Below are 10,746 nucleotides of genomic sequence, written 5' to 3'. Positions count from 1 at the left end.
ATGGTCAATCATGCCTGGAGACTGTTGAAGTTAAAGAGGATTGATTATAGGTGCACAATTTGTGTTATGTAGCCGACCTCTCCTTAATGGATTCTGCTGCATAAATAATCCTATTTTCATTAAAATCTGTTGCAACTTTGGCCTTGAGTTCTGTTAGCTACGATTCATAGCACCTCTATTTAAAAGGACTCTGCTGTAAAATAAATTATTTTTGCTGCAAGACCAACTATAAGAACAGTCCTGCACCATGTCTAATTTATTGACTTAGATAGTGGTGTCAATTGTCACTCAGGTTACAATTTGAGCGCAGTTACTAAGCTGAACCAAAAGAAGACACTGAATTAACCAAAACCATAGTTTATTGTAGATGCTTCTTTCTTCTGGTCTTTGAAAATCTGTATATTTGTTATTTCGAACACACTTCAAGATTCAATAACTTTTCTCTGTTAGTCAGTTTGGCTGATTAAGTCATCAAGTGTTCATCAGGGCTGTCGAGGCCAGATTGTTAAAGTATCTTCAAGTTTGAGGTGGACAAATTCTTAATCAGTAACAAAATCAAGGGCTATGGGGAAAAGGCAAGAAAGTGGAATTGAGGATCAGCAATGATCTCATTGATTGGCAGAGTGGACTCGATGAACTAAATGGCCTATCTCTGCTCTTACATGCCATGGTCTTACTTGCGCAAACATTTTAAATACTAAAATGGGAAACAGAAGTCACACATAATTCTTTGCGATTGTTCAAGATTTCAGAAGACTTCTGACAGCGATCACTCTTGGTTTGTCTTCTTCAGTTTAGCAGTGAAGAGGGCTTTCTGCATGCTAGCTTTCATTGGTCAGAACATTGAGTATAGATAGCTTTTTCTGATGGTAGGGGAGTCTAGAACTAGACGGCATAAGTTTAAGATGAGAGGGGAGAGATACATTAGAGTCCAGAGGGGCAATTTTTTCACACAAAGGATGGTGAGTGTCTGGAAAGAACTGCTAGAGGTAGTGGTGGAAGTGAATACAATTTCATCATTTAAGAAACATTTTCATTTCATGAAGTACAGAGAGCAATTATAATGACCCCAGCAACAGCTACATTAGGGATAAACTGCCTCAGCACAGATGTGGGATCAATTCTGAGATCTGTGTATCTGTACTAGGTAGTGTGATTGCCAATTTATCCCTCAGGAGATCCTAAGACTGCTTAACTCCACTTTATACAAATAACCATTACAGTTTGGGAAATTACATACACTTCTATCCACATATTCAAATGGAATCATAAACTAACTTACACGAATTAGTTTTGTATTCTGTTTAGCACCAGAGAACCTGATGACACTCCTTAAAGCAATGTTGTTTTCTTTTCTTCAACATCTTCCTTTGAAACCTGTGTGATATTAAACCAATATATACTGTCTTTATTAATCTTGACAGCTTTTAATAGCATTGCACAAAAGGCATCTCTACACTTAGAACACTGCATGGACTGCCAGTGAAAGAAACCAGGTGCTATGTGCCATTTACCTACAGCAGACAGCCCTGGGGCTGCACGATAATTTTCATAATGCAGATGTTGAAAGTCAGGAGCCTGTCAGGAGTGTACCCAAATGACTAGAGGCAGTTTGCTTGAATAAGTAAAAGATCTAAGCACAAGCTCCTTTAATGTAATGTGAGAGCAGCCAAAGTACACTATCTTTTTGATGTAATAAATGAGGACGCTGAACAGAGTTAATGGATGTGTGATGAATATAATTCAAACTGTGAGTCGGAAGACAAAAATGTACAGGTGTGATATTTGAACAGCAAGGATAACTAAGAAGAGGGAAAACACCCAGACAGCTCAAGAATGTGTGCACTTGTTGTTCACACCCCAAGTACAGAGTTGTGGAAACCATCCGTACTCCATACAAGGCAATTGGTTATTGCGCATTCATACCTTACAATTACTATTACTAGTTACATAACAGTGTGGTGATTGTTTGTTCATGTGACTTAAGAATAAGTTGAGATTGGATGCAGCTTCTTCAACTAAAGGCAAACATATACTTTGGTGAGTTATGCAAATGAGAGTCAGCCTTGGTACTTTCTGAGTCATGGCAGGTTGGAGGATCAAGGATGAAATAATGAGAACTCATCAAAAAGGAACATGGATTATCATGGGAAATATTACACTATATACAGACTGGAAAAATCAGATCAGCAAAAGTAGCCGAGGTGAAGAAGCTACAGAATGTTTTCAGAATGTTTTCTGAGAATAGTGTGTACTAGAGCCAAACAAAAAGCAAAATACTCTAAAGCAGGTATTGTGCAATGGGATAGGATTAATTAATAACCTCATGGTAAAGGCACCCCTAGGTAACAGTGACCATTATATGATTGAATTTTATATTCAGCTTTGAGAGAGAGAGATAGGAAAGTGTGTCCGAGACTACATTTTTAAAGTAGGTAAGAGGAATTATGGGGGCATGAAGGAGAGAGTTGGCTAAAGTGAATTAGCAAATTAGTTTAAAGTATAGGTCAATAGAGTTGCAATGGTAGTTATTTAAAAGATATTTAAAATATACAGAATAGACACATTCCAAAAAGTAAGAAAAATTCCAAATGATGGATCCATTATTCATTGTCAACTAGAAGTAGAAAAAACAGAAATGGCAGATAAATTGAACAAAAATTTTTCATCGGTCTTCACAACAGATGATGTAAGGAACATCCCAGAAGCATCAATAATTCAGGAAATGGAAGCAGGAGGAGGAACTCAGAAAAATCACAGTCACCAGAGAAGAGCTACTGACTAAATTGTTGGACCTTCAGCTGACAAGCATTTCGATCCTGATGGACTTTATTCAGGTAGCTTGAAAGAAATGCCTTGTGAGCTAGTTGTTACACTGTTTTTAATTTTCCAAAATTCCCTTAATTTGTGGATGGTCCCATTAGATTGGGAGATATCAAATTAAACTCCTTTGTTCAAAAAGGGAGGAAGACAGAAAACAGGAAATTACAGACTAATTAACTTAGCATCTATCATAGGGAAAATGTTAGAAACCATTATTAAATAAATGATTACAAGTCACTTGTATAAATTTGAAGTAGAAAGCAGAGACAACATAGTGTTCTGAAAGGGAAACCATACTTGACCAATTAATTAGAGGTTTTTGAGGAAGTAAGACATGCTGTGGATAGAGGTGAACTGGTGCATGTATTATACTTCTAGAAGGCATTTGGTAAGGGGCCACATCAAAGGTTATTGTGAAAAATTAAAACTCATGGCGTAGATGGTAGCATATTGGCATGAATGGAAGATTGGGGATGGCTAACAGGAAGCAAGAGTGGGCATATATGGACCTTTTTCAGATTGGCAAAATGTACTGGGTGATAGGCTACAGGTATTGGTGCTGGGATTTAATTGTTTACAATTATGTGATTGATTTAGATAAAGAGATAGAAGGTATAGTTGCCACATTTGCTGAAGATACAAAGTTAAGCGGTAAAGTAAATTGTGAAGAGGATGTAATGAGGTTACAAAAAGACATTGATAGGTTAAGTGAGTGGGCAAAATGTGGCACATAGAGTATTATGTGGGAAAATTTGTAATTGTCCATTTTGGCAGGAAGAATGTAAAGGGGCATATTATCTAAAGACTGATAATGGGGCAGAGCTGTGAGACATAAAGTCAAATAAATGATCTTGTGCATGGATTGCAAGAGGTTAATATGCAAGAATAGCAAATAGTTATTGAAGGTGGCACGCTAGAAATCAGTCTTGCTATTCCTGGAGCCATCACAAAAGTTAACGATTTTAAAAAGAACACAGAATTCCCCAATTGACCTGTCTTTTAGACTCAAATTACCAGAAAACACCAACTAGATTTCCACATTTAACAAGAGTGGCTATTTATTTAAAATAAATAGATTCTAGCTACCGACGAACATCATTTAACTTTATTAGTTATAACTCTTAATCCTTAATAAACTTCCCCCTACACTTACATGGAAATATACAATCAGACAAAAAATGCCTGGGTGTTTTGAGTGGAGGGAAAGATTGGGAAGGCAGGCCAGTGGTCACTATCCACTGAGATTGTTGAGATCATCTTTTTCCCAATTAGAACATTGCTTCATGATTTCCCTTCTCTTGGTATTTTTTACTTGTTTGCAGGAAGCACAGAGTTCACGTTTATAAAGTTCTTTGATTTATGAATTAAAATTCACAGCAAACACTAGTAATCTTCAGGCTTGAGGTGCTTTTCTTTACTACAAGGCAAAACAGCTTCTTTTTGTCCAGAAATCCTATGGCTTCTCCCAAAGCATTCAAACCCCCCAATCTGTTCAGCCACCTAGGGGCCAATCATATAGTTGCTGGCACACTGAAGGGCTTTGTCATCGATAACTGATCACTACCAATCAACTACTTGTTGCCAGTCAAATCTCCATTCGTAAACATTCTTTGGCTCCAGCTCATTTCCAGGCTAGACTTCCACTGCTCATTGAACAAGCAGCTGTGTAAGCAATGCTTACAATGAGTGTCAAGTTACTCACTTTTAAAAAGTGTGACACTTTTTTTTGAAACAGTTCTTTTCCCATTCAGTCCACAATCAAAAATGCAGAAAAAAGAAACAGTCTTTTCAAATGTTATGATTAATTGTGCAGGCAACTAGGTACAAATTAAGCAGGTTATGCTTCAGTTATGCAGAGCACTGATGAGATGGCATGTGGAGTACTGTGAACAGTATTGGCCATTTATTTCAGGATGTAAGTTTCAACAAACTAACACCTGGAACCAATATTCTCTCTAAGCTTCAGGTCTGCATGGTCACAACGCTTCTGGGAGGTTCTGTGCATGATCAGTGTACCAAAGCATTGGCTTTGTCTTCTGAAAGCAGCTTCTGTACATGGGTCTTGGAGATCTGTGCAGCCAAAAACAACAGTCGAGGGAACGTTGCTCAGAATGAGAAGGTTTCTTGTGAGCAAAGTTTGAATGGCCTGGCTTGTATTCACTCAGGTTTAAAAGAGTTAAAGGATTGATACATGTCACATCCAGAGGGGTTTTGATGGGATACATTAAGAGAGGATATTTCTTCTTTTGGGGAATCTAGAATTAGACATCACTACATCAAATCAGGGTTTGCCCCATTTAAAACAGAGATGACAGGCAAGTGAGAAAGCGAGGCAAGGGTGCCGAGACCAAAAGACAAAACAGGTGCTACAATCACAGTCTCCTCTGGTATTGCCACATCCTGGAACCTGGTTGACTGGTAGCTGTAAATAACTCATTCCACAGGTCTAATTCCAGGAAAAGCCCCGCTGACAACAATCCAGCAGGTTTTTTCACCTTCCCTGCTCCAAACTGTCCTGCTTTTGGATTTAGTCTGTGTTGTCCCTTTCAGACCCATCAGACTCTACAACTAATAGGTTATAAGTGAATTTAGCCAAACGTCCCGCAAAACAGAACAGCCAAATCATTCCAGATACAAGTTAGTACCAATTGAACTGTTGCAAATTTATTAAGGAACAGTAAGACTTTAACACTAACATTAATATTTCTAATCCTGCCCAATCCCCTTATTTGTTACAATACTTCCCAGAGTGTCTTGTAACTTTAGTCGGGTTCGTGAAGTTATTGTTCCTTTTCTCTCCCACTCTGGACTGACAGTCGGTCTTTGATCGACAAGATCAAACTGCAGGCAAGCTGTGTTTTTATACCTTTTTGCGTGTTTTTCTGGAACTTTCTGTAGTTCTAGCCAATTAGGGAGACTCACTTAATGGTTAGAAACATTGCCAATAATTTGGACACCTTGCTCATGTTGGTTTCTTTCTGTAGCAGAGCCTGGGAACCTTTCTTAGAGCTTAGAATCCCTACAGTGTGGATACAGGCCCTTTGGCCCAACAAGTCCCCAACGACCTTCACAGCATCCCACCCAGACCCATCCCCCTAATCTACACGTCCCTGAACACTATGGGCAATTTAGCATGGCCAATCCACCTAGCCTGCACATCTTTGGACTGTGGGAGGAAACCGGAGTACCCAGAGGAAACCCACACAGACACGGGGAGAATGTGCAAGCTCCACACAGACAGTGGCCCGAGGTGGAATCGAACCCAGGTTCCTGGTGGTGTGAGGCAGCAGTGCTAACCACTGAGCCACCATGCTGCCTTTTCTATCTGGTGTTTAGTTGAAAATATGCATTCCTCCTCAGTTTGGCTGATAGTTTGCTGGGGGTTTGTCTATCCAGGATAACTGCTAATGAGATGTCCTTTTACACTATGCTAATGTTATTAGCACCTGGTTGATGTGTTTGCACTGTGTCTAGGCTCTAGGTTTGCAATTTGCAGGACTTTACTTGGCCAACCTGCCCATGCCCAGCATCCCTTTCTGTTTGGCCAAGTTGGCAATCTATTTGTGCTTTAGCAGATATGACGCGGCTACATCTGAAACCAAAAAGATACTACCCCGAATTGAAAGTTTCTTTCTTCATTCCATTTCAGTCAAAATTTTTGCACTGGATGTCATTTTCATCTGCACACGCCAAATCGTCATGGTGTGCCATGCTTCCTGTATGATTTTTCCTAATGCTTGCATGGGATATGGCATTGCTAGCAATTGGGATTTGTTACTAATCCCTAATTACCCTTGAACTGACTGACCATTTCAGAAGGAAGTTAGCAATAACCACATTACTGTAGAACTGGAGAACAAACAAGAATAGCAGATTTCCTTATAAAAAGGGCAGTAACAAACAAGATGGCTTTTTTTTATAATGATGGTTACTCGGTTTTAATTCCAGATTTTGTTTATTTCAAACTTCACCATCTGCCATGTTGGGATCCAGACCCGTGTCACCAGAACATTAACCTGGGACTCTGGATTACCAATTCAGTAATATTACCACTACACTACTACCTCCCTGTGCTACTGAGATATTATTTTCCCAATTTTGACCATTGGGATTGTCCAAATCAATTTACACGACCTGTGGCTGGTGAGGAGACAGGGTAGTGAAGAAGGCATGTGGCATGCTTGCCTTCATTGTTCAGAGCATTGAGTTGGGACGTCATATTGTGGTAAGGCCACATTTAGAATACCATGTACAAATTCTGGTCACCCTGCTAAAGGAAGGACGTTGTTGAACTAGAAATGGTACAGAAAAAAATTACAATGAGGCTGCTGGCTCTGAAGGGTTTGAGTTATAAGGAAAGGCTGCACAGGCTGGAATTTTTACCCTGCAGCGTCGGATGATGAGGGGTGACCTTATAAAATCATGAGGGGCATAGATAAGGTCAATAGCCAAGGTCTTTTGCCAAGCGTAGGGGAATCCAAAACTAGAGAGCATAGGTTTAAGGTGAGAGGGGAGAGATTTAAAAGGTGCCTGAGGGGCAACTTTTTCAAACAGAGCATGGTACATGGATGGAACCAGCTGCCAGAGGAAGTGGTAGAGGCGAGTACAATTACAACATATAAAAGACATTTGGACAGGTACATGAATAGGAAAGGGATATGAGCCAAACACAGGCAAATGGGACTAGTTTAGTTTAGGACACCTGGTCAGCATGGATGAGTTGGACCGAAGAATCTATTTCAGTGCTGTATGACTCTATGACTCATCTTACCTCTATGGAGGTATCAAATACCCCAGGGGATAGTTCTCCAATACCTAAACAGTTTTCTGTACCTCACTCATGTTATTCATCCTAAGTTTAAGAGGGGGTATATTCAACCTCAAGGGTCATGCCAGCGGACACAACCCCAACATTGCCCATCGCCCCAACAAATGCACTTTCAGAAGTGGTTAGGAGTAGGAACCAATAGGGTTGGATTACTGAACATCAATTACAGATCAAGTTCTGAAATATTCAATTTATATGTGGTTCAGTACACTTCTCAACAACAAAGACCTCCGCAAGGCAACAAAAATCCTAGTGTACAGAGTAGCTGTCTGTACTCCTGTACTGCTGTGAGAGTTAGATATAACACACAGGAGTGCTGGAGAATTCCATCCATAATGCCTCCTCTTTAGATTCAATAGGAGGACAACAGAAGAAATGCTAGTGTACTTCTTGTAGCCAGCTTGACAAGCATTAATCATAGAATCCCTACAGTGTGGAAACAGGCCCTTTGGCCCAACAAGTCCACACTGACCCTCAGAGCACCCACCCAAACCCACCTAATGTACAAATCCCTGAACACTACAGGCAATTTAGTATGACCAATCCACCTAGCCTGCACATCTTTGGACTGTGGGAGGAAACCGGTGCACCCGGAGGAAACCCATGCAGACACGGGGAGCTCTCCACAAGTGTCCTGGATAATATTTATCTCTCAAGCAGCATTGCATAGAAAACACAATCTGGCCATTATCACAGTGACATTGATTAGATTGGAGTTTGCTGTGTGAAAATTAATTGCTACATTTTCTATGTCACAGTTCAGAAGTAATTTATTGGTTAAAAGTTTCTTTGTAATGTCTTGATTTTGTACTAAATGTTATATAAACGCAATTATTTCTTTCCACTTCCTTGCTCTCTTCGCCGTTAAAGAGGTAAAATTCCTGCTGCTCAAAAGGAAGGGCACAAACAGATCCTGTCCAAATCTAGACTAAGCCAAGCCATGAGCTGCATAAAAGTACTTCTCCAACGCAAGGTCAACACAGATGTCACAGACTTGTTGGCAGTGAAATTTGTGTCTGACGCTAGCCCAAGACAAGTAATAGTAAATCAGTTATGTGGAAAGGAAATCAGTCACAGGATAGATAAAAAGAGTTTCTGATTCACTATCATCACTTTAATAATACTGTCCATGACAAAACAAATCCTTGCTCATTCTTTGAACAGAGTTGCCTGTGAGTGAGGAAGGTGTTTAATAGGACCAAAGCAAGGAGGACATGAGAGCCTTTGTTGTTTTTTGCACTTCTTTAAAAAATGAAGTTGGGAAACACCATTCTTTCTGGGTGGCACCACTTCACTTGTCTTTTTAGACACAGGCTATCACTGTACCTAAGCTTTTTGACATCCTGTCCTAAAGGGTGAATGTAGGAGTAGATGCTGTGGTGCTTAGGCTAAGCGGCTCCTCTACTATTCGTAGGTTTGTGAGTGGAATCAGCATTCACAAATGATGAAGATGAACGGATTTGTTCACAGGAAATTGAGTATGAGGGACCCTTGAGACCAATATCGTCAGGAGTTTACAAGGACAAGAAGCGATCTTATTGAAAAATATAATTTTTAAAGCAGACATATTGGCAGTGTTGTTTCTCTTGTTTAGGGAGTCTAAAACTAGGGAACCATGGTGTTAGGACAAGGAGTTAGCCATTTCAACTGATATGAGAGTAGATTTCTTTACTTAAAGCATTGTGAATCTTTGCAATGCTAAGCCCTTGAGAAATATGGGTGTTCAGAATATATTCAGGTTAGAGATCTCAAGCCTTTTTGTTTACAAGGGGGTAATCAAGAAACATAGTATTATGTCAGAAAAGTGGAGTTGATGGAGAAGATCAGCTCATAAATGACAGAATAGGCTCCAAGTGAAATATGGTTAATTCTGTTCCCATTTCTCGTGTTCAGGGTTATCACTGCTCTTCCAAAAACTGTCCATCCACTGCATCTTAAGGCAGGATGATGCTGCAGAAATGAAGGCATCTCTACTTTTTATCAGATAAATAAAGTTTAGCCATGGCTGAAATTTAATTCTGGTCTCCAGGTGTTACACAGAGAACATAGAGACACTGAAGACTGTGCTAGAAAGATGTCCTAGAATGATACTGGGACTTACAGGATGGGCTTTTGGCTTTTCTTTGTTATTCTTTCGTGGATTGGCTTTTGTTGCCCATTCCTAATGGCCCTCGAACTAAGACTGTAGCTAGGCTTTTTCTGAGGGTAGTTAAAAGTCAACAAACATGTAGGCCAGACCAGGTGTGGGTGGCAGATTTCCTGTCCTCAAGAGCAACACTTGACAATAGCTTCATGGTCACCATTACTGAGAAAAGTTCTCAATTCCAGATTTATTAACTGAATATAAATTCCACCAGCCAGCCTTTGTGAGATTTGAACCCACTTTGGTCTCTGGATTACTTGTCCAGTGATCATAGATCATAGAATCCCTACAGTATGGAAACAGGCCCTACAGTCCAACAAGTCCACACTGGACCTCGGAGCATCCCACCCAGACTCATCCCCCTAAAACCTACCTAACCTATACATCCCTGAACACTACAGTCAATTTAGCATGGCCAATCCACCTAGCCTACACATCTTTGGACTGTGGGAGGAAACCGGAGCACCCAGAGGAAAACCACGCAGACACGGGGAGAACATGCAAACTCCACACAGACAGTCACCCAAGAGTGGAATCAAACCCGCATCCCTGGTGTTGTGAGGCAGCAGTGCTAACCACTGAGCCACCATACCACCCCAAAAATATGGAACGCTTCACGACTTTGAGTGTCATCCTTATTATTATGCCACCACCTCCCCTGATAAATGTGTTAGGATTGTTGCCATGTTTGACAGAAGCAGAAAAAAAACATTTCACCTTTCACAGGAGACCAAAAGCAGGGTATAAGCATAAGATTAATGAGAATTAATCCAATAACAAATTCAGGAGAAACTTCTTTATCCAGGCAATTGTTGGAATACAGTTGGCACTATCACAAACATTAGTTAAACAACATAGATGCAAGAGGAAGATGAATAAATGGAGAAAGGCATGGAAATTAATATTGAGATAACAAGGTGTAGAGCTGGATGAACACAGCAGGCCAAGCAGC

Source organism: Rhincodon typus, chromosome 11 (genome assembly GCF_021869965.1).
Source record: "Rhincodon typus isolate 14 chromosome 11, sRhiTyp1.1, whole genome shotgun sequence".
Lineage (NCBI taxonomy): Eukaryota > Metazoa > Chordata > Chondrichthyes > Orectolobiformes > Rhincodontidae > Rhincodon > Rhincodon typus.
Note: the sequence above shows the minus strand (reverse complement) of the source record.